General features: G+C 58.5%; 13 non-coding genes and 1 pseudogene across 13 annotated transcripts; all 14 read left to right on the plus strand.

Moving 5' to 3' along the window:
* The first annotated feature begins 1,346 nt into the window (after nucleotides 1–1,346).
* Nucleotides 1,347–1,465, plus strand: LOC146676281 (5S ribosomal RNA; annotated as a pseudogene).
* Nucleotides 1,466–3,154: 1,689 nt separating this feature from the next.
* On the plus strand, nucleotides 3,155–3,273 carry LOC146676282 (5S ribosomal RNA). The gene has a single exon (XR_014911204.1). It is a non-coding gene; the product is annotated as a 5S ribosomal RNA (ribosomal RNA).
* A 2,207-nt stretch (nucleotides 3,274–5,480) lies between these two features.
* On the plus strand, nucleotides 5,481–5,599 carry LOC146676283 (5S ribosomal RNA). Its single transcript, XR_014911205.1, has one exon. It is a non-coding gene; the product is annotated as a 5S ribosomal RNA (ribosomal RNA).
* Nucleotides 5,600–7,455: 1,856 nt separating this feature from the next.
* Nucleotides 7,456–7,574, plus strand: LOC146676284 (5S ribosomal RNA). Its single transcript, XR_014911206.1, has one exon. It is a non-coding gene; the product is annotated as a 5S ribosomal RNA (ribosomal RNA).
* Nucleotides 7,575–8,755: 1,181 nt separating this feature from the next.
* On the plus strand, nucleotides 8,756–8,874 carry LOC146676285 (5S ribosomal RNA). Its single transcript, XR_014911207.1, has one exon. It is a non-coding gene; the product is annotated as a 5S ribosomal RNA (ribosomal RNA).
* Nucleotides 8,875–9,975: 1,101 nt separating this feature from the next.
* LOC146676286 (5S ribosomal RNA) lies at nucleotides 9,976–10,094 on the plus strand. The gene has a single exon (XR_014911209.1). It is a non-coding gene; the product is annotated as a 5S ribosomal RNA (ribosomal RNA).
* Nucleotides 10,095–10,839: 745 nt separating this feature from the next.
* On the plus strand, nucleotides 10,840–10,958 carry LOC146676287 (5S ribosomal RNA). The gene has a single exon (XR_014911210.1). It is a non-coding gene; the product is annotated as a 5S ribosomal RNA (ribosomal RNA).
* Nucleotides 10,959–12,928: 1,970 nt separating this feature from the next.
* Nucleotides 12,929–13,047, plus strand: LOC146676288 (5S ribosomal RNA). The gene has a single exon (XR_014910833.1). It is a non-coding gene; the product is annotated as a 5S ribosomal RNA (ribosomal RNA).
* Nucleotides 13,048–14,343: 1,296 nt separating this feature from the next.
* LOC146676289 (5S ribosomal RNA) lies at nucleotides 14,344–14,462 on the plus strand. Its single transcript, XR_014911211.1, has one exon. It is a non-coding gene; the product is annotated as a 5S ribosomal RNA (ribosomal RNA).
* A 1,970-nt stretch (nucleotides 14,463–16,432) lies between these two features.
* LOC146676290 (5S ribosomal RNA) lies at nucleotides 16,433–16,551 on the plus strand. Its single transcript, XR_014911212.1, has one exon. It is a non-coding gene; the product is annotated as a 5S ribosomal RNA (ribosomal RNA).
* A 1,339-nt stretch (nucleotides 16,552–17,890) lies between these two features.
* Nucleotides 17,891–18,009, plus strand: LOC146676291 (5S ribosomal RNA). The gene has a single exon (XR_014911213.1). It is a non-coding gene; the product is annotated as a 5S ribosomal RNA (ribosomal RNA).
* A 1,181-nt stretch (nucleotides 18,010–19,190) lies between these two features.
* Nucleotides 19,191–19,309, plus strand: LOC146676292 (5S ribosomal RNA). The gene has a single exon (XR_014911214.1). It is a non-coding gene; the product is annotated as a 5S ribosomal RNA (ribosomal RNA).
* Nucleotides 19,310–21,992: 2,683 nt separating this feature from the next.
* Nucleotides 21,993–22,111, plus strand: LOC146676293 (5S ribosomal RNA). Its single transcript, XR_014911215.1, has one exon. It is a non-coding gene; the product is annotated as a 5S ribosomal RNA (ribosomal RNA).
* A 1,971-nt stretch (nucleotides 22,112–24,082) lies between these two features.
* LOC146676294 (5S ribosomal RNA) lies at nucleotides 24,083–24,201 on the plus strand. Its single transcript, XR_014911216.1, has one exon. It is a non-coding gene; the product is annotated as a 5S ribosomal RNA (ribosomal RNA).
* The last annotated feature ends 1,064 nt before the right edge of the window (nucleotides 24,202–25,265 follow it).

The following is a 25,265-nucleotide window of genomic DNA, read 5'->3' on the forward strand; positions in this document are numbered from 1 at the left end:
GCCTGTGGCTCTTGCTCAGGCCACTTACACCACACCAGGGCCTGTGGCTGCTGGCTGAGGCCACTTACACCACACCAGGGCCTGTGGCTGCTGGCTGAGGCCACTTACACCACACCAGGGCGTGTGGCTGCTGGCTGAGGCCACCTACACCACACCAGGGCCTGTGGCTGCTGGCTGAGGCGACTTACACCACACCAGGGCCCTTTTGCTGCTGGCTGAGGCCACTTACACCACACCAGTGCCTGTGTCTTCTAGCTGAGGCGACTTACACCACACCAGGGCCTGTGGCTGCTGGCTGAGGCCAATTACACCACACCAGGGTCTGTGGCTCTTGCTCAGGCCACTTACACCACACCAGGGCCTGTGGCACTGGCTGAGGCCACTTACACCACACCAGGGCCTGTGGCTGCTGGCTGAGGCCACTTACACCACACCAGGGCCTGTGGCTGCTGGCTGAGGCCACTTACACCACACCAGGGCCTGTGGCTGCTGGCTGAGGCCACCTACACCACACCAGGGCCTGTGGCTGCTGGCTGAGGCCACTTACACCACACCAGGGCCCTTTTGCTGCTGGCTGAGGCCACTTACACCACACCAGTGCCTGTGTCTTCTAGCTGAGGCGACTTACACCACACCAGGGCCTGTGGCTGCTGGCTGAGGCCAATTACACCACACCAGGGTCTGTGGCTCTTGCTCAGGCCACTTACACCACACCAGGGCCTGTGGCACTGGCTGAGGCCACTTACACCACACCAGGGCCTGTGGCTGCTGGCTGAGGCCACTTACACCACACCAGGGCCTGTGGCTGCTGGCTGAGGCCACTTACACCACACCAGGGCCTGTGGCTGCTGGCTGAGGCCACCTACACCACACCAGGGCCTGTGGCTGCTGGCTGAGGCCACTTACACCACACCAGGGCCCTTTTGCTGCTGGCTGAGGCCACTTACACCACACCAGTGCCTGTGGCTTCTGGCTGAGGCGACTTACACCACACCAGGGCCTGTGGCTGCTGGCTGAGGCCACTTACACCACACCAAGGCCTGTTGCTCTTGCTCAGGCCACTCACATCACACCAGGCCCTGCGCTTCTGGCCGAGGCCATCTTCACCAAACCAGGCCCTGTGCTGCTTGCTGTGGCCATGTACAACACACCAGGCCCTGTGCTGGTTCCTGAGGCCATCTTCAACAATCCAGGGCCTGTGCTGTTGGATAAATGCCAAACTGAGCCTTTGGGTTAGGGTATTATGCAAACATGCAGGTATGGTTATAGGATTGTCTTCGTAACTTCAGGTACTTGCCACCTAATCACTTGAATCCATAAATTGAGACATTGTGCTGGAGCCAGCAGCTTACGGCCATACCACCCTGAGCACGCCCGACCTCGTCTGATCTCGGAAGCTAAGCAGGGCTGGGCTTGGTTAGTACTTGGATGGGAGACTGCCTGGGAATACCTGGTCCTGTAAGCCTTTCATTTTCATGTCATTGAACCGCTTTTGATCCAGAGAAGGGGTGTATTAAAAGACCAAAAGCAGCTGCCCATTAATGAGGGCACATTAACGACACTGCTTTTGGCTCTTTTCCAATGTCTTGTGCTGCTAGCTGATGCAACCTACACCACACAAGGGCCTGAGTGACCGGCTGGGGCCACTTACACCACATCAGGGCCTGTGGCTCTGGCTGAGGCCACTTACACCACACCAGGGCCTGTGGCTGCTGGCTGAGGCCACTTACACCACACCAGGGCCTGTGGCTGCTGGCTGAGGCCACCTACACCACACCAGGGCATTAGTTGCTATTGAGGCCAATTACACCACACCAGGGTCTGTGGCTGCTGGCTGAGGCCAATTACACCACACCAGGGTCTGTGGCTCTTGCTCAGGCCACTTACACCACACCAGGGCCTGTGGCACTGGCTGAGGCCACTTACACCACACCAGGGCCTGTGGCTGCTGGCTGAGGCCACTTACACCACACCAGTGGCTGTGGATTCTGGCTGAGGCGACTTACACCACACCAGGGCCTGTGGCTGCTGGCTGAGGCCACTTACACCACACCAGGGCCTGTGGCTCTTGCTCAGGCCACTCACATCACACCAGGCCCTGCGCTTCTGGCCGAGGCCATCTTCACCAAACCAGGCCCTGTGGTTCTTGCTCAGGCCACTTACACCACACCAGGGCCTGTGGCACTGGCTGAGGCCACTTACACCACACCAGGGCCTGTGGCTGCTGGCTGAGGCCACTTACACCACACCAGTGGCTGTGGATTCTGGCTGAGGCGACTTACACCACACCAGGGCCTGTGGCTGCTGGCTGAGGCCACTTACACCACACCAGGGCCTGTGGCTGCTGGCTGAGGCCACTTACACCACACCAGTGGCTGTGGATTCTGGCTGAGGCGACTTACACCACACCAGGGCCTGTGGCTGCTGGCTGAGGCCACTTACACCACACCAGGGCCTGTGGCTCTTGCTCAGGCCACTCACATCACACCAGGCCCTGCGCTTCTGGCCGAGGCCATCTTCACCAAACCAGGCCCTGTGGTTCTTGCTCAGGCCACTTACACCACACCAGGGCCTTATTTGCTATTGAGGCCACTTACACCACACCAGGGCCTGTGGCTCTGGCTTAGGCCACTTACACCACACCAGGGCCTGTGGCACTTGCTCAGGCCACTTACACCACACCAGGGCCTGTGGCTGCTGGCTGAGGCCACTTACACCACACCAGGGCCTGTGGCTCTTGCTCAGGCCACTTACACCACACCAGGGCCTGTGGCACTGGCTGAGGCCACTTAGACCACACCAGGGCCTGTGGCTGCTGGCTGAGGCCACTTACACCACACCAGGGCCAGTGGCTGCTGGCTGAGGCCACTTACACCAAACCAGGGCCTGTGGCTGCTTGCTGAGGCCATCTTCACCAAACCAGGCCCTGTGCTGCTTGCTGTGGCCATGTAAAACACACCAGGTCCTGTGCTGGTTCTTGAGGCCATCTTCAACAATCCAGGGCCTGTGCTGTTGGATAAATGCCAAACTGAGCCTTTGGGTTAGGGTATTATGCAAACATGCAGGTATGGTTATAGGATTGTCTTCGTAACTTCAGGTACTTGCCACCTAATCACTTGAATCCATAAATTGAGACATTGTGCTGGGGCCAGCAGCTTACGGCCATACCACCCTGAGCACGCCCGACCTCGTCTGATCTCGGAAGCTAAGCAGGGCTGGGCTTGGTTAGTACTTGGATGGGAGACTGCCTGGGAATACCTGGTGCTGTAAGCCTTTCATTTTCATGTCATTGAACCGCTTTTGATCCAGAGAAGGGGTGTATTAAAAGACCAAAAGCAGCTCCCCATTAATGAGGGCACATTAACGACATTGCTTTTGGCTCTTTTCCAATGTCTTGTGCTGCTAGCTGATGCCACCTACACCACACCAGGGCCTGAGTGACCGGCTGGGGCCACTTACACCACATCAGGGCCTGTGGCTCTGGCTGAGGCCACTTACACCACACCAGGGCCTGTGGCTGCTGGCTGAGGCCACTTACACCACACCAGGGCCTGTGGCTGCTGGCTGAGGCCACCTACACCACACCAGGGCATTAGTTGCTATTGAGGCCAATTACACCACACCAGGGTCTGTGGCTCTTGCTCAGGCAAGTTACATCACAACAGGGCCTGTGGCTGCTGCCTGAGGCCACATACACCACACCAGGGCCTTAGTTGCTATTGAGGCCAATTACACCACACCAGGGTCTGTGGCTCTTGCTCAGGCCACTTACACCACACCAGGGCCTGTGGCACTGGCTGAGGCCACTTACACCACACCAGGGCCTGTGGCTGCTGGCTGAGGCCACCTACACCACACCAGGGCCTGTGGCTGCTGGCTGAGGCGACTTACACCACACCAGGGCCCTTTTGCTGCTGGCTGAGGCCACTTACACCACACCAGTGCCTGTGGCTTCTGGCTGAGGCTACTTACACCACACCAGGGCCTGTGGCTGCTGGCTGAGGCCACTTACACCACACCAGGGCCTGTGGCTCTTGCTCAGGCCACTTACACCACACCAGGGCCTGTGGCTCTTGCTCAGGCCACTTACACCACACCAGGGCCTGTGGCTCTTGCTCAGGCCACTTACACCACACCAGGGCCTGTGGCTGCTGGCTGAGGCCACTTACACCACACCAGGGCCTGTGGCTGCTGGCTGAGGCCAATTACACCACACCAGGGTCTGTGGCTCTTGCTCAGGCCACTTACACCACACCAGGGCCTGTGGCACTGGCTGAGGCCACTTACACCACACCAGGGCCTGTGGCTCTGGCTGAGGCCACTTACACCACACCAGGGCCTGTGGCTGCTGGCTGAGGCCACTTACACCACACCAGGGCCTGTGGCTGCTGGCTGAGGCCACCTACACAACACCAGGGCATTAGTTGCTATTGAGGCCAATTACACCACACCAGGGTCTGTGGCTCTTGCTCAGGCCACTTACACCACACCAGGGCCTGTGGCTCTTGCTCAGGCCACTTACACCACACCAGGGCCTGTGGCACTGGCTGAGGCCACTTACACCACACCAGGGCCTGTGGCTGCTGGCTGAGGCCACTTACACCACACCAGGGCCTGTGGCTGCTGGCTGAGGCCACTTACACCACACCAGGGCCTGTGGCTGCTGGCTGAGGCCACCTACACCACACCAGGGCCCTTTTGCTGCTGGCTGAGGCCACTTACACCACACCAGTGCCTGTGGCTTCTGGCTGAGGCGACTTACACCACACCAGGGCCTGTGGCTGCTGGCTGAGGCCAATTACACCACACCAGGGTCTGTGGCTCTTGCTCAGGCCACTTACACCACACCAGGGCCTGTGGCACTGGCTGAGGCCACTTACACCACACCAGGGCCTGTGGCTGCTGGCTGAGGCCACTTACACCACACCAGGGCCTGTGGCTGCTGGCTGAGGCCACTTACACCACACCAGGGCCTGTGGCTGCTGGCTGAGGCCACCTACACCACACCAGGGCCTGTGGCTGCTGGCTGAGGCCACTTAGACCACACCAGGGCCCTTTTGCTGCTGGCCAAGGCCATCTTCACCACACCAGGGCCTGTGGCTCTTGCTCAGGCCACTTACACCACACCAGGGCCTGTGGCACTGACTGAGGCCACTTAGACCACACCAGGGCCTGTGGCTGCTGGCTGAGGCCACTTACACCAAACCAGGGCCTGTGGCTGCTTGCTGAGGCCATCTTCACCAAACCAGGCCCTGTGCTGCTTGCTGTGGCCATGTAAAACACACCAGGTCCTGTGCTGGTTCTTGAGGCCATCTTCAACAATCCAGGGCCTGTGCTGTTGGATAAATGCCAAACTGAGCCTTTGGGTTAGGGTATTATGCAAACATGCAGGTATGGTTATAGGATTGTCTTCGTAACTTCAGGTACTTGCCACCTAATCACTTGAATCCATAAATTGAGACATTGTGCTGGGGCCAGCAGCTTACGGCCATACCACCCTGAGCACGCCCGACCTCGTCTGATCTCGGAAGCTAAGCAGGGCTGGGCTTGGTTAGTACTTGGATGGGAGACTGCCTGGGAATACCTGGTGCTGTAAGCCCTTCATTTTCATGTCATTGAACCGCTTTTGATCCAGAGAAGGGGTGTATTAAAAGACCAAAAGCAGCTGCCCATTAATGAGGGCACATTAACGACACTGCTTTTGGCTCTTTTCCAATGTCTTGTGCTGCTAGCTGATGCAACCTACACCACACAAGGGCCTGAGTGACCGGCTGGGGCCACTTACACCACATCAGGGCCTGTGGCTCTGGCTGAGGCCACTTACACCACACCAGGGCCTGTGGCTGCTGGCTGAGGCCACTTACACCACACCAGGGCCTGTGGCTGCTGGCTGAGGCCACCTACACCACACCAGGGCATTAGTTGCTATTGAGGCCAATTACACCACACCAGGGTCTGTGGCTCTTGCTCAGGCAAGTTACATCACAACAGGGCCTGTGGCTGCTGCCTGAGGCCACATACACCACACCAGGGCATTAGTTGCTATTGAGGCCAATTACACCACACCAGGGTCTGTGGCTCTTGCTCAGGCCACTTACACCACACCAGGGCCTGTGGCTCTTGCTCAGGCCACTTACACCACACCAGGGCCTGTGGCTGCTGGCTGAGGCCACTTACACCACACCAGGGCCTGTGGCTGCTGGCTGAGGCCACTTACACCACACCAGGGCCTGTGGCTGCTGGCTGAGGCCACCTACACCACACCAGGGCCTGTGGCTGCTGGCTGAGGCGACTTACACCACACCAGGGCCCTTTTGCTGCTGGCTGAGGCCACTTACACCACACCAGTGCCTGTGTCTTCTAGCTGAGGCGACTTACACCACACCAGGGCCTGTGGCTGCTGGCTGAGGCCAATTACACCACACCAGGGTCTGTGGCTCTTGCTCAGGCCACTTACACCACACCAGGGCCTGTGGCACTGGCTGAGGCCACTTACACCACACCAGGGCCTGTGGCTGCTGGCTGAGGCCACTTACACCACACCAGGGCCTGTGGCTGCTGGCTGAGGCCACTTACACCACACCAGGGCCTGTGGCTGCTGGCTGAGGCCACCTACACCACACCAGGGCCTGTGGCTGCTGGCTGAGGCCACTTACACCACACCAGGGCCCTTTTGCTGCTGGCTGAGGCCACTTACACCACACCAGTGCCTGTGTCTTCTAGCTGAGGCGACTTACACCACACCAGGGCCTGTGGCTGCTGGCTGAGGCCAATTACACCACACCAGGGTCTGTGGCTCTTGCTCAGGCCACTTACACCACACCAGGGCCTGTGGCACTGGCTGAGGCCACTTACACCACACCAGGGCCTGTGGCTGCTGGCTGAGGCCACTTACACCACACCAGGGCCTGTGGCTGCTGGCTGAGGCCACTTACACCACACCAGGGCCTGTGGCTGCTGGCTGAGGCCACCTACACCACACCAGGGCCTGTGGCTGCTGGCTGAGGCCACTTACACCACACCAGGGCCCTTTTGCTGCTGGCTGAGGCCACTTACACCACACCAGTGCCTGTGGCTTCTGGCTGAGGCGACTTACACCACACCAGGGCCTGTGGCTGCTGGCTGAGGCCACTTACACCACACCAAGGCCTGTTGCTCTTGCTCAGGCCACTCACATCACACCAGGCCCTGCGCTTCTGGCCGAGGCCATCTTCACCAAACCAGGCCCTGTGCTGCTTGCTGTGGCCATGTACAACACACCAGGCCCTGTGCTGGTTCCTGAGGCCATCTTCAACAATCCAGGGCCTGTGCTGTTGGATAAATGCCAAACTGAGCCTTTGGGTTAGGGTATTATGCAAACATGCAGGTATGGTTATAGGATTGTCTTCGTAACTTCAGGTACTTGCCACCTAATCACTTGAATCCATAAATTGAGACATTGTGCTGGAGCCAGCAGCTTACGGCCATACCACCCTGAGCACGCCCGACCTCGTCTGATCTCGGAAGCTAAGCAGGGCTGGGCTTGGTTAGTACTTGGATGGGAGACTGCCTGGGAATACCTGGTGCTGTAAGCCTTTCATTTTCATGTCATTGAACCGCTTTTGATCCAGAGAAGGGGTGTATTAAAAGACCAAAAGCAGCTGCCCATTAATGAGGGCACATTAACGACACTGCTTTTGGCTCTTTTCCAATGTCTTGTGCTGCTAGCTGATGCAACCTACACCACACAAGGGCCTGAGTGACCGGCTGGGGCCACTTACACCACATCAGGGCCTGTGGCTCTGGCTGAGGCCACTTACACCACACCAGGGCCTGTGGCTGCTGGCTGAGGCCACTTACACCACACCAGGGCCTGTGGCTGCTGGCTGAGGCCACCTACACCACACCAGGGCATTAGTTGCTATTGAGGCCAATTACACCACACCAGGGTCTGTGGCTCTTGCTCAGGCCACTTACACCACACCAGGGCCTGTGGCTTTTGCTCAGGCCACTTACACCACACCAGGGCCTGTGGCACTGGCTGAGGCCACTTACACCACACCAGGGCCTGTGGCTGCTGGCTGAGGCCACCTACACCACACCAGGGCCTGTGGCTGCTGGCTGAGGCCACTTACACCACACCAGGGCCCTTTTGCTGCTGGCTGAGGCCACTTACACCACACCAGGGCCTGTGGCTGCTGGCTGAGGCCACTTACACCACACCAGGGCCTGTGGCTGCTGGCTGAGGCCACTTACACCACACCAGGGCCTGTGGCTGCTGGCTGAGGCCACCTACACCACACCAGGGCCTGTGGCTGCTGGCTGAGGCCACTTACACCACACCAGGGCCCTTTTGCTGCTGGCTGAGGCCACTTACACCACACCAGTGCCTGTGGCTTCTGGCTGAGGCGACTTACACCACACCAGGGCCTGTGGCTGCTGGTTGAGGCCACTTACACCACACCAAGGCCTGTTGCTCTTGCTCAGGCCACTCACATCACACCAGGCCCTGCGCTTCTGGCCGAGGCCATCTTCACCAAACCAGGCCCTGTGCTGCTTGCTGTGGCCATGTACAACACACCAGGCCCTGTGCTGGTTCCTGAGGCCATCTTCAACAATCCAGGGCCTGTGCTGTTGGATAAATGCCAAACTGAGCCTTTGGGTTAGGGTATTATGCAAACATGCAGGTATGGTTATAGGATTGTCTTCGTAACTTCAGGTACTTGCCACCTAATCACTTGAATCCATAAATTGAGACATTGTGCTGGAGCCAGCAGCTTACGGCCATACCACCCTGAGCACGCCCGACCTCGTCTGATCTCGGAAGCTAAGCAGGGCTGGGCTTGGTTAGTACTTGGATGGGAGACTGCCTGGGAATACCTGGTGCTGTAAGCCTTTCATTTTCATGTCATTGAACCGCTTTTGATCCAGAGAAGGGGTGTATTGAAAGACCAAAAGCAGCTGCCCATTAATGAGGGCACATTAACGACACTGCTTTTGGCTCTTTTCCAATGTCTTGTGCTGCTAGCTGATGCAACCTACACCACACAAGGGCCTGAGTGACCGGCTGGGGCCACTTACACCACATCAGGGCCTGTGGCTCTGGCTGAGGCCACTTACACCACACCAGGGCCTGTGGCTGCTGGCTGAGGCCACTTACACCACACCAGGGCCTGTGGCTGCTGGCTGAGGCCACCTACACCACACCAGGGCATTAGTTGCTATTGAGGCCAATTACACCACACCAGGGTCTGTGGCTCTTGCTCAGGCCACTTACACCACACCAGGGCCTCTGGCTCTTGCTCAGGCCACTTACACCACACCAGGGCCTGTGGCACTGGCTGAGGCCACTTACACCACACCAGGGCCTGTGGCTGCTGGCTGAGGCCACTTACACCACACCAGGGCCTGTGGCTGCTGGCTGAGGCCACTTACACCACACCAGGGCCTGTGGCTGCTGGCTGAGGCCACCTACACCACACCAGGGCCTGTGGCTGCTGGCTGAGGCGACTTAAACCACACCAGGGCCCTTTTGCTGCTGGCTGAGGCCACTTACACCACACCAGTGCCTGTGGCTTCTGGCTGAGGCGACTTACACCACACCAGGGCCTGTGGCTGCTGGCTGAGGCCAATTACACCACACCAGGGTCTGTGGCTCTTGCTCAGGCCACTTACACCACACCAGGGCCTGTGGCTGCTGGCTGAGGCCACTTACACCACACCAGGGCCTGTGGCTGCTTGCTGAGGCCATCTTCACCAAACCAGGCCCTGTGCTGCTTGCTGTGGCCATGTAAAACACACCAGGTCCTGTGCTGGTTCTTGAGGCCATCTTCAACAATCCAGGGCCTGTGCTGTTGGATAAATGCCAAACTGAGCCTTTGGGTTAGGGTATTATGCAAACATGCAGGTATGGTTATAGGATTGTCTTCGTAACTTCAGGTACTTGCCACCTAATCACTTGAATCCATAAATTGAGACATTGTGCTGGGGCCAGCAGCTTACGGCCATACCACCCTGAGCACGCCCGACCTCGTCTGATCTCGGAAGCTAAGCAGGGCTGGGCTTGGTTAGTACTTGGATGGGAGACTGCCTGGGAATACCTGGTGCTGTAAGCCCTTCATTTTCATGTCATTGAACCGCTTTTGATCCAGAGAAGGGGTGTATTAAAAGACCAAAAGCAGCTGCCCATTAATGAGGGCACATTAACGACACTGCTTTTGGCTCTTTTCCAATGTCTTGTGCTGCTAGCTGATGCAACCTACACCACACAAGGGCCTGAGTGACCGGCTGGGGCCACTTACACCACATCAGGGCCTGTGGCTCTGGCTGAGGCCACTTACACCACACCAGGGCCTGTGGCTGCTGGCTGAGGCCACCTACACCACACCAGGGCCTGTGGCTGCTGGCTGAGGCCACTTACACCACACCAGGGCCCTTTTGCTGCTGGCTGAGGCCACTTACACCACACCAGTGCCTGTGGCTTCTGGCTGAGGCGACTTACACCACACCAGGGCCTGTGGCTGCTGGCTGAGGCCACTTACACCACACCAAGGCCTGTTGCTCTTGCTCAGGCCACTCACATCACACCAGGCCCTGCGCTTCTGGCCGAGGCCATCTTCACCAAACCAGGCCCTGTGCTGCTTGCTGTGGCCATGTACAACACACCAGGCCCTGTGCTGGTTCCTGAGGCCATCTTCAACAATCCAGGGCCTGTGCTGTTGGATAAATGCCAAACTGAGCCTTTGGGTTAGGGTATTATGCAAACATGCAGGTATGGTTATAGGATTGTCTTCGTAACTTCAGGTACTTGCCACCTAATCACTTGAATCCATAAATTGAGACATTGTGCTGGAGCCAGCAGCTTACGGCCATACCACCCTGAGCACGCCCGACCTCGTCTGATCTCGGAAGCTAAGCAGGGCTGGGCTTGGTTAGTACTTGGATGGGAGACTGCCTGGGAATACCTGGTGCTGTAAGCCTTTCATTTTCATGTCATTGAACCGCTTTTGATCCAGAGAAGGGGTGTATTAAAAGACCAAAAGCAGCTGCCCATTAATGAGGGCACATTAACGACACTGCTTTTGGCTCTTTTCCAATGTCTTGTGCTGCTAGCTGATGCAACCTACACCACACAAGGGCCTGAGTGACCGGCTGGGGCCACTTACACCACATCAGGGCCTGTGGCTCTGGCTGAGGCCACTTACACCACACCAGGGCCTGTGGCTGCTGGCTGAGGCCACTTACACCACACCAGGGCCTGTGGCTGCTGGCTGAGGCCACCTACACCACACCAGGGCATTAGTTGCTATTGAGGCCAATTACACCACACCAGGGTCTGTGGCTCTTGCTCAGGCAAGTTACACCACACCAGGGCCTCTGGCTCTTGCTCAGGCCACTTACACCACACCAGGGCCTGTGGCACTGGCTGAGGCCACTTACACCACACCAGGGCCTGTGGCTGCTGGCTGAGGCCACTTACACCACACCAGGGCCTGTGGCTGCTGGCTGAGGCCACTTACACCACACCAGGGCCTGTGGCTGCTGGCTGAGGCCACCTACACCACACCAGGGCCTGTGGCTGCTGGCTGAGGCGACTTAAACCACACCAGGGCCCTTTTGCTGCTGGCTGAGGCCACTTACACCACACCAGTGCCTGTGGCTTCTGGCTGAGGCGACTTACACCACACCAGGGCCTGTGGCTGCTGGCTGAGGCCAATTACACCACACCAGGGTCTGTGGCTCTTGCTCAGGCCACTTACACCACACCAGGGCCTGTGGCACTGGCTGAGGCCACTTACACCACACCAGGGCCTGTGGCTGCTGGCTGAGGCCACTTACACCACACCAGGGCCTGTGGCTGCTGGCTGAGGCCACCTACACCACACCAGGGCCTGTGGCTGCTGGCTGAGGCCACTTACACCACACCAGGGCCCTTTTGCTGCTGGCTGAGGCCACTTACACCACACCAGTGCCTGTGGCTTCTGGCTGAGGCGACTTACACCACACCAGGGCCTGTGGCTGCTGGCTGAGGCCACTTACACCACACCAGTGCCTGTGGCTTCTGGCTGAGGCCACTTACACCACACCAGGGCCTGTGGCTGCTGGCTGAGGCCAATTACACCACACCAGGGTCTGTGGCTCTTGCTCAGGCCACTTACACCACACCAGGGCCTGTGGCACTGGCTGAGGCCACTTACACCACACCAGGGCCTGTGGCTGCTGGCTGAGGCCACTTACACCACACCAGGGCCTGTGGCTCTTGCTCAGGCCACTCACATCACACCAGGCCCTGCGCTTCTGGCCGAGGCCATCTTCACCAAACCAGGCCCTGTGGTTCTTGCTCAGGCCACTTACACCACACCAGGGCCTTATTTGCTATTGAGGCCACTTACACCACACCAGGGCCTGTGGCTCTGGCTTAGGCCACTTACACCACACCAGGGCCTGTGGCACTTGCTCAGGCCACTTACACCACGCCAGGGCCTGTGGCTGCTGGCTGAGGCCACTTACACCACACCAGGGCCTGTGGCTCTTGCTCAGGCCACTTACACCACACCAGGGCCTGTGGCACTGGCTGAGGCCACTTAGACCACACCAGGGCCTGTGGCTGCTGGCTGAGGCCACTTACACCACACCAGGGCCTGTGGCTGCTGGCTGAGGCCACTTACACCAAACCAGGGCCTGTGGCTGCTTGCTGAGGCCATCTTCACCAAACCAGGCCCTGTGCTGCTTGCTGTGGCCATGTAAAACACACCAGGTCCTGTGCTGGTTCTTGAGGCCATCTTCAACAATCCAGGGCCTGTGCTGTTGGATAAATGCCAAACTGAGCCTTTGGGTTAGGGTATTATGCAAACATGCAGGTATGGTTATAGGATTGTCTTCGTAACTTCAGGTACTTGCCACCTAATCACTTGAATCCATAAATTGAGACATTGTGCTGGGGCCAGCAGCTTACGGCCATACCACCCTGAGCACGCCCGACCTCGTCTGATCTCGGAAGCTAAGCAGGGCTGGGCTTGGTTAGTACTTGGATGGGAGACTGCCTAGGAATACCTGGTGCTGTAAGCCTTTCATTTTCATGTCATTGAACCGCTTTTGATCCAGAGAAGGGGTGTATTAAAAGACCAAAAGCATCTGCCCATTAATGAGGGCACATTAACGACATTGCTTTTGGCTCTTTTCCAATGTCTTGTGCTGCTAGCTGATGCAACCTACACCACACAAGGGCCTGAGTGACCGGCTGGGGCCACTTACACCACATCAGGGCCTGTGGCTCTGGCTGAGGCCACTTACACCACACCAGGGCCTGTGGCTGCTGGCTGAGGCCACTTACACCACACCAGGGCCTGTGGCTGCTGGCTGAGGCCACCTACACCACACCAGGGCATTAGTTGCTATTGAGGCCAATTACACCACACCAGGGTCTGTGGCTCTTGCTCAGGCAAGTTACATCACAACAGGGCCTGTGGCTGCTGCCTGAGGCCACATACACCACACCAGGGCCTTAGTTGCTATTGAGGCCAATTACACCACACCAGGGTCTGTGTCACTGGCTGAGGCCACTTACACCACACCAGGGCCTGTGGCTGCTGGCTGAGGCCACCTACACCACACCAGGGCCTGTGGCTGCTGGCTGAGGCGACTTACACCACACCAGGGCCTGTGGCTGCTGGCTGAGGCCAATTACACCACACCAGGGTCTGTGGCTCTTGCTCAGGCCACTTACTCCACACCAGGGCCTGTGGCACTGGCTGAGGCCACTTACACCACACCAGGGCCTGTGGCTGCTGGCTGAGGCCACTTACACCACACCAGGGCCTGTGGCTGCTGGCTGAGGCCACTTACACCACACCAGGGCCTGTGGCTGCTGGCTGAGGCCACCTACACCACACCAGGGCCTGTGGCTGCTGGCTGAGGCCACTTACACCACACCAGGGCCCTTTTGCTGCTGGCTGAGGCCACTTACACCACACCAGTGCCTGTGGCTTCTGGCTGAGGCGACTTACACCACACCAGGGCCTGTGGCTGCTGGCTGAGGCCACTTACACCACACCAAGGCCTGTTGCTCTTGCTCAGGCCACTCACATCACACCAGGCCCTGCGCTTCTGGCCGAGGCCATCTTCACCAAACCAGGCCCTGTGCTGCTTGCTGTGGCCATGTACAACACACCAGGCCCTGTGCTGGTTCCTGAGGCCATCTTCAACAATCCAGGGCCTGTGCTGTTGGATAAATGCCAAACTGAGCTTTGGGTTAGGGTATTATGCAAACATGCAGGTATGGTTATAGGATTGTCTTCGTAACTTCAGGTACTTGCCACCTAATCACTTGAATCCATAAATTGAGACATTGTGCTGGAGCCAGCAGCTTACGGCCATACCACCCTGAGCACGCCCGACCTCGTCTGATCTCGGAAGCTAAGCAGGGCTGGGCTTGGTTAGTACTTGGATGGGAGACTGCCTGGGAATACCTGGTGCTGTAAGCCTTTCATTTTCATGTCATTGAACCGCTTTTGATCCAGAGAAGGGGTGTATTGAAAGACCAAAAGCAGCTGCCCATTAATGAGGGCACATTAACGACACTGCTTTTGGCTCTTTTCCAATGTCTTGTGCTGCTAGCTGATGCAACCTACACCACACAAGGGCCTGAGTGACCGGCTGGGGCCACTTACACCACATCAGGGCCTGTGGCTCTGGCTGAGGCCACTTACACCACACCAGGGCCTGTGGCTGCTGGCTGAGGCCACTTACACCACACCAGGGCCTGTGGCTGCTGGCTGAGGCCACCTACACCACACCAGGGCATTAGTTGCTATTGAGGCCAATTACACCACACCAGGGTCTGTGGCTCTTGCTCAGGCAAGTTACACCACACCAGGGCCTCTGGCTCTTGCTCAGGCCACTTACACCACACCAGGGCCTGTGGCACTGGCTGAGGGCACTTACACCACACCAGGGCCTGTGGCTGCTGGCTGAGGCCACTTACACCACACCAGGGCCTGTGGCTGCTGGCTGAGGCCACTTACACCACACCAGGGCCTGTGGCTGCTGGCTGAGGCCACCTACACCACACCAGGGCCTGTGGCTGCTGGCTGAGGCGACTTAAACCACACCAGGGCCCTTTTGCTGCTGGCTGAGGCCACTTACACCACACCAGTGCCTGTGGCTTCTGGCTGAGGCGACTTACACCACACCAGGGCCTGTGGCTGCTGGCTGAGGCCAATTACACCACACCAGGGTCTGTGGCTCTTGCTCAGGCCACTTACACCACACCAGGGCCTGTGGCACTGGCTGAGGCCACTTACACCACACCAGGGCCTGTGGCTGCTGGCTGAGGCCACTTACACCACACCAGGGCCTGTGGCTGCTGGCTGAGGCCACCTACACCACACCAGGGCCTGTGGCTGCTGGCTGAGGCCACTTACACCACACCAGGGCCCTTTTGCTGCTGGCTGAGGCCACTTACACCACACCAGTGCCTGTGGCTTCTGGCTGAGGCGACTTACACCACACCAGGGCCTGTGGCTGCTGGCTGAGGCCACTTACACCACACCAGTGCCTGTGGCTTCTGGCTGAGGCCACTTACACCACACCAGGGCCTGTGGCTGCTGGCTGAGGCCAATTACACCACACCAGGGTCTGTGGCTCTTGCTCAGGCCACTTACACCACACCAGGGCCTGTGGCACTGGCTGAGGCCACTTACACCACACCAGGGCCTGTGGCTGCTGGCTGAGGCCACTTACACCACACCAGGGCCTGTGGCTCTTGCTCAGGCCACTCACATCACACCAGGCCCTGCGCTTCTGGCCGAGGCCATCTTCACCAAACCAGGCCCTGTGGTTCTTGCTCAGGCCACTTACACCACACCAGGGCCTTATTTGCTATTGAGGCCACTTACACCACACCAGGGCCTGTGGCTCTGGCTTAGGCCACTTACACCACACCAGGGCCTGTGGCACTTGCTCAGGCCACTTACACCACACCAGGGCCTGTGGCTGCTGGCTGAGGCCACTTACACCACACCAGGGCCTGTGGCTCTTGCTCAGGCCACTTACACCACACCAGGGCCTGTGGCACTGGCTGAGGCCACTTAGACCACACCAGGGCCTGTGGCTGCTGGCTGAGGCCACTTACACCACACCAGGGCCTGTGGCTGCTGGCTGAGGCCACTTACACCAAACCAGGGCCTGTGGCTGCTTGCTGAGGCCATCTTCACCAAACCAGGCCCTGTGCTGCTTGCTGTGGCCATGTAAAACACACCAGGTCCTGTGCTGGTTCTTGAGGCCATCTTCAACAATCCAGGGCCTGTGCTGTTGGATAAATGCCAAACTGAGCCTTTGGGTTAGGGTATTATGCAAACATGCAGGTATGGTTATAGGATTGTCTTCGTAACTTCAGGTACTTGCCACCTAATCACTTGAATCCATAAATTGAGACATTGTGCTGGGGCCAGCAGCTTACGGCCATACCACCCTGAGCACGCCCGACCTCGTCTGATCTCGGAAGCTAAGCAGGGCTGGGCTTGGTTAGTACTTGGATGGGAGACTGCCTGGGAATACCTGGTGCTGTAAGCCTTTCATTTTCATGTCATTGAACCGCTTTTGATCCAGAGAAGGGGTGTATTAAAAGACCAAAAGCATCTGCCCATTAATGAGGGCACATTAACGACATTGCTTTTGGCTCTTTTCCAATGTCTTGTGCTGCTAGCTGATGCAACCTACACCACACAAGGGCCTGAGTGACCGGCTGGGGCCACTTACACCACATCAGGGCCTGTGGCTCTGGCTGAGGCCACTTACACCACACCAGGGCCTGTGGCTGCTGGCTGAGGCCACTTACACCACACCAGGGCCTGTGGCTGCTGGCTGAGGCCACCTACACCACACCAGGGCATTAGTTGCTATTGAGGCCAATTACACCACACCAGGGTCTGTGGCTCTTGCTCAGGCAAGTTACATCACAACAGGGCCTGTGGCTGCTGGCTGAAGCCACTTACACCACACCAGGGCCTTAGTTGCTATTGAGGCCACTTACACCACACCAGGGCCTGTGGCTGCTGGCTGAGGCCACCTACACCACACCAGGGCCTGTGGCTGCTGGCTGAGGCGACTTACACCACACCAGGGCCCTTTTGCTGCTGGCTGAGGCCACTTACACCACACCAGTGCCTGTGTCTTCTAGCTGAGGTGACTTACACCACACCAGGGCCTGTGGCTGCTGGCTGAGGCCAATTACACCACACCAGGGTCTGTGGCTCTTGCTCAGGCCACTTACACCACACCAGGGCCTGTGGCACTGGCTGAGGCCACTTACACCACACCAGGGCCTGTGGCTGCTGGCTGAGGCCACTTACACCACACCAGGGCCTGTGGCTGCTGGCTGAGGCCACTTACACCACACCAGGGCCTGTGGCTGCTGGCTGAGGCCACCTACACCACACCAGGGCCTGTGGCTGCTGGCTGAGGCCACTTACACCACACCAGGGCCCTTTTGCTGCTGGCTGAGGCCACTTACACCACACCAGTGCCTGTGGCTTCTGGCTGAGGCCACTTACACCACACCAGGCCCTGTGGCTGCTGGCTGAGGCCACTTACACCACACCAAGGCCTGTTGCTCTTGCTCAGGCCACTCACATCACACCAGGCCCTGCGCTTCTGGCCGAGGCCATCTTCACCAAACCAGGCCCTGTGCTGCTTGCTGTGGCCATGTACAACACACCAGGCCCTGTGCTGGTTCCTGAGGCCATCTTCAACAATCCAGGGCCTGTGCTGTTGGATAAATGCCAAACTGAGCCTTTGGGTTAGGGTATTATGCAAACATGCAGGTATGGTTATAGGATTGTCTTCGTAACTTCAGGTACTTGCCACCTAATCACTTGAATCCATAAATTGAGACATTGTGCTGGAGCCAGCAGCTTACGGCCATACCACCCTGAGCACGCCCGACCTCGTCTGATCTCGGAAGCTAAGCAGGGCTGGGCTTGGTTAGTACTTGGATGGGAGACTGCCTGGGAATACCTGGTGCTGTAAGCCTTTCATTTTCATGTCATTGAACCGCTTTTGATCCAGAGAAGGGGTGTATTAAAAGACCAAAAGCAGCTGCCCATTAATGAGGGCACATTAACGACACTGCTTTTGGCTCTTTTCCAATGTCTTGTGCTGCTAGCTGATGCAACCTACACCACACAAGGGCCTGAGTGACCGGCTGGGGCCACTTACACCACATCAGGGCCTGTGGCTCTGGCTGAGGCCACTTACACCACACCAGGGCCTGTGGCTGCTGGCTGAGGCCACTTACACCACACCAGGGCCTGTGGCTGCTGGCTGAGGCCACCTACACCACACCTGGGCATTAGTTGCTATTGAGGCCAATTACACCACACCAGGGTCTGTGGCTCTTGCTCAGGCCACTTACACCACACCAGGGCCTGTGGCTCTTGCTCAGGCCACTTACACCACACCAGGGCCTGTGGCACTGGCTGAGGCCACTTACACCACACCAGGGCCTGTGGCTGCTGGCTGAGGCCACCTACACCACACCGGGGCCTGTGGCTGCTGGCTGAGGCCACTTACACCACACCAGGGCCCTTTTGCTGCTGGCTGAGGCCACTTACACCACACCAGGGCCTGTGGCTGCTGGCTGAGGCCACTTACACCACACCAGGGCCTGTGGCTGCTGGCTGAGGCCACTTACACCACACCAGGGCCTGTGGCTGCTGGCTGAGGCCACCTACACCACACCAGGGCCTGTGGCTGCTGGCTGAGGCCACTTACACCACACCAGGGCCCTTTTGCTGCTGGCTGAGGCCACTTACACCACACCAGTGCCTGTGGCTTCTGGCTGAGGCCACTTACACCACACCAGGGCCTGTGGCTGCTGGCTGAGGCCACTTACACCACACCAAGGCCTGTTGCTCTTGCTCAGGCCACTCACATCACACCAGGCCCTGCGCTTCTGGCCGAGGCCATCTTCACCAAACCAGGCCCTGTGCTGCTTGCTGTGGCCATGTACAACACACCAGGCCCTGTGCTGGTTCCTGAGGCCATCTTCAACAATCCAGGGCCTGTGCTGTTGGATAAATGCCAAACTGAGCCTTTGGGTTAGGGTATTATGCAAACATGCAGGTATGGTTATAGGATTGTCTTCGTAACTTCAGGTACTTGCCACCTAATCACTTGAATCCATAAATTGAGACATTGTGCTGGAGCCAGCAGCTTACGGCCATACCACCCTGAGCACGCCCGACCTCGTCTGATCTCGGAAGCTAAGCAGGGCTGGGCTTGGTTAGTACTTGGATGGGAGACTGCCTGGGAATACCTGGTGCTGTAAGCCTTTCATTTTCATGTCATTGAACCGCTTTTGATCCAGAGAAGGGGTGTATTAAAAGACCAAAAGCATCTGCCCATTAATGAGGGCACATTAACGACATTGCTTTTGGCTCTTTTCCAATGTCTTGTGCTGCTAGCTGATGCAACCTACACCACACAAGGGCCTGAGTGACCGGCTGGGGCCACTTACACCACATCAGGGCCTGTGGCTCTGGCTGAGGCCACTTACACCACACCAGGGCCTGTGGCTGCTGGCTGAGGCCACTTACACCACACCAGGGCCTGTGGCTGCTGGCTGAGGCCACCTACACCACACCAGGGCATTAGTTGCTATTGAGGCCAATTACACCACACCAGGGTCTGTGGCTCTTGCTCAGGCAAGTTACATCACAACAGGGCCTGTGGCTGCTGCCTGAGGCCACATACACCACACCAGGGCCTTAGTTGCTATTGAGGCCAATTACACCACACCAGGGTCTGTGGCTCTTGCTCAGGCCACTTACACCACACCAGGGCCTGTGGCACTGGCTGAGGCCACTTACACCACACCAGGGCCTGTGGCTGCTGGCTGAGGCCACCTACACCACACCAGGGCCTGTGGCTGCTGGCTGAGGCCACTTACACCACACCAGGGCCCTTTTGCTGCTGGCTGAGGCCACTTACACCACACCAGTGCCTGTGGCTTCTGGCTGAGGCTCCTTACACCACACCAGGGCCTGTGGCTGCTGGCTGAGGCCACTTACACCACACCAGGGCCTGTGGCTCTTGCTCAGGCCACTTACACCACACCAGGGCCTGTGGCTCTTGCTCAGGCCACTTACACCACACCAGGGCCTGTGGCTCTTGCTCAGGCCAATTACACCACACCAGGGCCTGTGGCTGCTGGCTGAGGCCACTTACACCACACCAGGGCCTGTGGCTGCTGGCTGAGGCCAATTACACCACACCAGGGTCTGTGGCTCTTGCTCAGGCCACTTACACCACACCAGGGCCTGTGGCACTGGCTGAGGCCACTTACACCACACCAGGGCCTGTGGCTCTGGCTGAGGCCACTTACACCACACCAGGGCCTGTGGCTGCTGGCTGAGGCCACCTACACAACACCAGGGCATTAGTTGCTATTGAGGCCAATTACACCACACCAGGGTCTGTGGCTCTTGCTCAGGCCACTTACACCACACCAGGGCCTGTGGCTCTTGCTCAGGCCACTTACACCACACCAGGGCCTGTGGCACTGGCTGAGGCCACTTACACCACACCAGGGCCTGTGGCTGCTGGCTGAGGCCACTTACACCACACCAGGGCCTGTGGCTCCTGGCTGAGGCCACTTACACCACACCAGGGCCTGTGGCTGCTGGCTGAGGCCACTTACACCACACCAGGGCCTGTGGCTGCTGGCTGAGGCCACCTACACCACACCAGGGCCTGTGGCTGCTGGCTGAGGCGACTTACACCACACCAGGGCCCTTTTGCTGCTGGCTGAGGCCACTTACACCACACCAGTGCCTGTGGCTTCTGGCTGAGGCGACTTACACCACACCAGTGCCTGTGGCTGCTGGCTGAGGCCAATTACACCACACCAGGGTCTGTGGCTCTTGCTCAGGCCACTTACACCACACCAGGGCCTGTGGCACTGGCTGAGGCCACTTACACCACACCAGGGCCTGTGGCTGCTGGCTGAGGCCACTTACACCACACCAGGGCCTGTGGCTGCTGGCTGAGGCCACTTACACCACACCAGGGCCTGTGGCTGCTGGCTGAGGCCACCTACACCACACCAGGGCCTGTGGCTGCTGGCTGAGGCCACTTAGACCACACCAGGGCCCTTTTGCTGCTGGCCAAGGCCATCTTCACCAAACCAGGCCCTGTGGTTCTTGCTCAGGCCACTTACACCACACCAGGGCCTTATTTGGTATTGAGGCCACTTACACCACACCAGGGCCTGTGGCTCTGGCTTAGGCCACTTACACCACACCAGGGCCTGTGGCACTTTCTCAGGCCACTTACACCACACCAGGGCCTGTGGCTGCTGGCTGAGGCCACTTACACCACACCAGGGCCCTTTTGCTGCTGGCTGAGGCCACTTACACCACACCAGGGCCTGTGGCTGCTGGCTGAGGCCACTTACACCACACCAGGGCCTGTGGCTGCTGGCTGAGGCCACTTACACCACACCAGGGCCTGTGGCTGCTGGCTGAGGCCACCTACACCACACCAGGGCCTGTGGCTGCTGGCTGAGGCCACTTACACCACACCAGGGCCTGTGGCTGCTGGCTGAGGCCACCTACACCACACCAGGGCCTGTGGCTGCTGGCTGAGGCCACTTACACCACACCAGGGCCTGTGGCTGCTGGTTGAGGCCACTTACACCACACCAAGGCCTGTTGCTCTTGCTCAGGCCACTCACATCACACCAGGCCCTGCGCTTCTGGCCGAGGCCATCTTCACCAAACCAGGCCCTGTGCTGCTTGCTGTGGCCATGTACAACACACCAGGCCCTGTGCTGGTTCCTGAGGCCATCTTCAACAATCCAGGGCCTGTGCTGTTGGATAAATGCCAAACTGAGCCTTTGGGTTAGGGTATTATGCAAACATGCAGGTATGGTTATAGGATTGTCTTCGTAACTTCAGGTACTTGCCACCTAATCACTTGAATCCATAAATTGAGACATTGTGCTGGAGCCAGCAGCTTACGGCCATACCACCCTGAGCACGCCCGACCTCGTCTGATCTCGGAAGCTAAGCAGGGCTGGGCTTGGTTAGTACTTGGATGGGAGACTGCCTGGGAATACCTGGTGCTGTAAGCCTTTCATTTTCATGTCATTGAACCGCTTTTGATCCAGAGAAGGGGTGTATTGAAAGACCAAAAGCAGCTGCCCATTAATGAGGGCACATTAACGACACTGCTTTTGGCTCTTTTCCAATGTCTTGTGCTGCTAGCTGATGCAACCTACACCACACAAGGGCCTGAGTGACCGGCTGGGGCCACTTACACCACATCAGGGCCTGTGGCTCTGGCTGAGGCCACTTACACCACACCAGGGCCTGTGGCTGCTGGCTGAGGCCACTTACACCACACCAGGGCCTGTGGCTGCTGGCTGAGGCCACCTACACCACACCAGGGCATTAGTTGCTATTGAGGCCAATTACACCACACCAGGGTCTGTGGCTCTTGCTCAGGCCACTTACACCACACCAGGGCCTCTGGCTCTTGCTCAGGCCACTTACACCACACCAGGGCCTGTGGCACTGGCTGAGGCCACTTACACCACACCAGGGCCTGTGGCTGCTGGCTGAGGCCACTTACACCACACCAGGGCCTGTGGCTGCTGGCTGAGGCCACTTACACCACACCAGGGCCTGTGGCTGCTGGCTGAGGCCACCTACACCACACCAGGGCCTGTGGCTGCTGGCTGAGGCGACTTAAACCACACCAGGGCCCTTTTGCTGCTGGCTGAGGCCACTTACACCACACCAGTGCCTGTGGCTTCTGGCTGAGGCGACTTACACCACACCAGGGCCTGTGGCTGCTGGCTGAGGCCAATTACACCACACCAGGGTCTGTGGCTCTTGCTCAGGCCACTTACACCACACCAGGGCCTGTGGCTGCTGGCTGAGGCCACTTACACCACACCAGGGCCTGTGGCTGCTGGCTGAGGCCACCTACACCACACCAGGGCCTGTGGCTGCTGGCTGAGGCCACTTACACCACACCAGGGCCCTTTTGCTGCTGGCTGAGGCCACTTACACCACACCAGTGCCTGTGGCTTCTGGCTGAGGCGACTTACACCACACCAGGGCCTGTGGCTGCTGGCTGAGGCCACTTACACCACACCAGTGCCTGTGGCTTCTGGCTGAGGCCACTTACACCACACCAGGGCCTGTGGCTGCTGGCTGAGGCCAATTACACCACACCAGGGTCTGTGGCTCTTGCTCAGGCCACTTACACCACACCAGGGCCTGTGGCACTGGCTGAGGCCACTTACACCACACCAGGGCCTGTGGCTGCTGGCTGAGGCCACTTACACCACACCAGTGGCTGTGGATTCTGGCTGAGGCGACTTACACCACACCAGGGCCTGTGGCTGCTGGCTGAGGCCACTTACACCACACCAGGGCCTGTGGCTCTTGCTCAGGCCACTCACATCACACCAGGCCCTGCGCTTCTGGCCGAGGCCATCTTCACCAAACCAGGCCCTGTGGTTCTTGCTCAGGCCACTTACACCACACCAGGGCCTTATTTGCTATTGAGGCCACTTACACCACACCAGGGCCTGTGGCTCTGGCTTAGGCCACTTACACCACACCAGGGCCTGTGGCACTTGCTCAGGCCACTTACACCACACCAGGGCCTGTGGCTGCTGGCTGAGGCCACTTACACCACACCAGGGCCTGTGGCTCTTGCTCAGGCCACTTACACCACACCAGGGCCTGTGGCACTGGCTGAGGCCACTTAGACCACACCAGGGCCTGTGGCTGCTGGCTGAGGCCACTTACACCAAACCAGGGCCTGTGGCTGCTTGCTGAGGCCATCTTCACCAAACCAGGCCCTGTGCTGCTTGCTGTGGCCATGTAAAACACACCAGGTCCTGTGCTGGTTCTTGAGGCCATCTTCAACAATCCAGGGCCTGTGCTGTTGGATAAATGCCAAACTGAGCCTTTGGGTTAGGGTATTATGCAAACATGCAGGTATGGTTATAGGATTGTCTTCGTAACTTCAGGTACTTGCCACCTAATCACTTGAATCCATAAATTGAGACATTGTGCTGGGGCCAGCAGCTTACGGCCATACCACCCTGAGCACGCCCGACCTCGTCTGATCTCGGAAGCTAAGCAGGGCTGGGCTTGGTTAGTACTTGGATGGGAGACTGCCTGGGAATACCTGGTGCTGTAAGCCTTTCATTTTCATGTCATTGAACCGCTTTTGATCCAGAGAAGGGGTGTATTAAAAGACCAAAAGCAGCTCCCCATTAATGAGGGCACATTAACGACATTGCTTTTGGCTCTTTTCCAATGTCTTGTGCTGCTAGCTGATGCCACCTACACCACACCAGGGCCTGAGTGACCGGCTGGGGCCACTTACACCACATCAGGGCCTGTGGCTCTGGCTGAGGCCACTTACACCACACCAGGGCCTGTGGCTGCTGGCTGAGGCCACTTACACCACACCAGGGCCTGTGGCTGCTGGCTGAGGCCACCTACACCACACCAGGGCATTAGTTGCTATTGAGGCCAATTACACCACACCAGGGTCTGTGGCTCTTGCTCAGGCAAGTTACATCACAACAGGGCCTGTGGCTGCTGCCTGAGGCCACATACACCACACCAGGGCCTTAGTTGCTATTGAGGCCAATTACACCACACCAGGGTCTGTGGCTCTTGCTCAGGCCACTTACACCACACCAGGGCCTGTGGCACTGGCTGAGGCCACTTACACCACACCAGGGCCTGTGGCTGCTGGCTGAGGCCACCTACACCACACCAGGGCCTGTGGCTGCTGGCTGAGGCCACTTACACCACACCAGGGCCCTTTTGCTGCTGGCTGAGGCCACTTACACCACACCAGTGCCTGTGGCTTCTGGCTGAGGCTACTTACACCACACCAGGGCCTGTGGCTGCTGGCTGAGGCCACTTACACCACACCAGGGCCTGTGGCTCTTGCTCAGGCCACTTACACCACACCAGGGCCTGTGGCTCTTGCTCAGGCCACTTACACCACACCAGGGCCTGTGGCTCTTGCTCAGGCCACTTACACCACACCAGGGCCTGTGGCTCTTGCTCAGGCCACTTACACCACACCAGGGCCTGTGGCTGCTGGCTGAGGCCACTTACACCACACCAGGGCCTGTGGCTGCTGGCTGAGGCCAATTACACCACACCAGGGTCTGTGGCTCTTGCTCAGGCCACTTACACCACACCAGGGCCTGTGGCACTGGCTGAGGCCACTTACACCACACCAGG

The sequence above is a fragment of the Rhamphochromis longiceps genome, linkage group LG3 (genome assembly GCF_057381845.1).
Source record: "Rhamphochromis longiceps isolate RC_006_pf linkage group LG3, R_longiceps_female_GT1.1, whole genome shotgun sequence".
NCBI lineage: Eukaryota > Metazoa > Chordata > Actinopteri > Cichliformes > Cichlidae > Rhamphochromis > Rhamphochromis longiceps.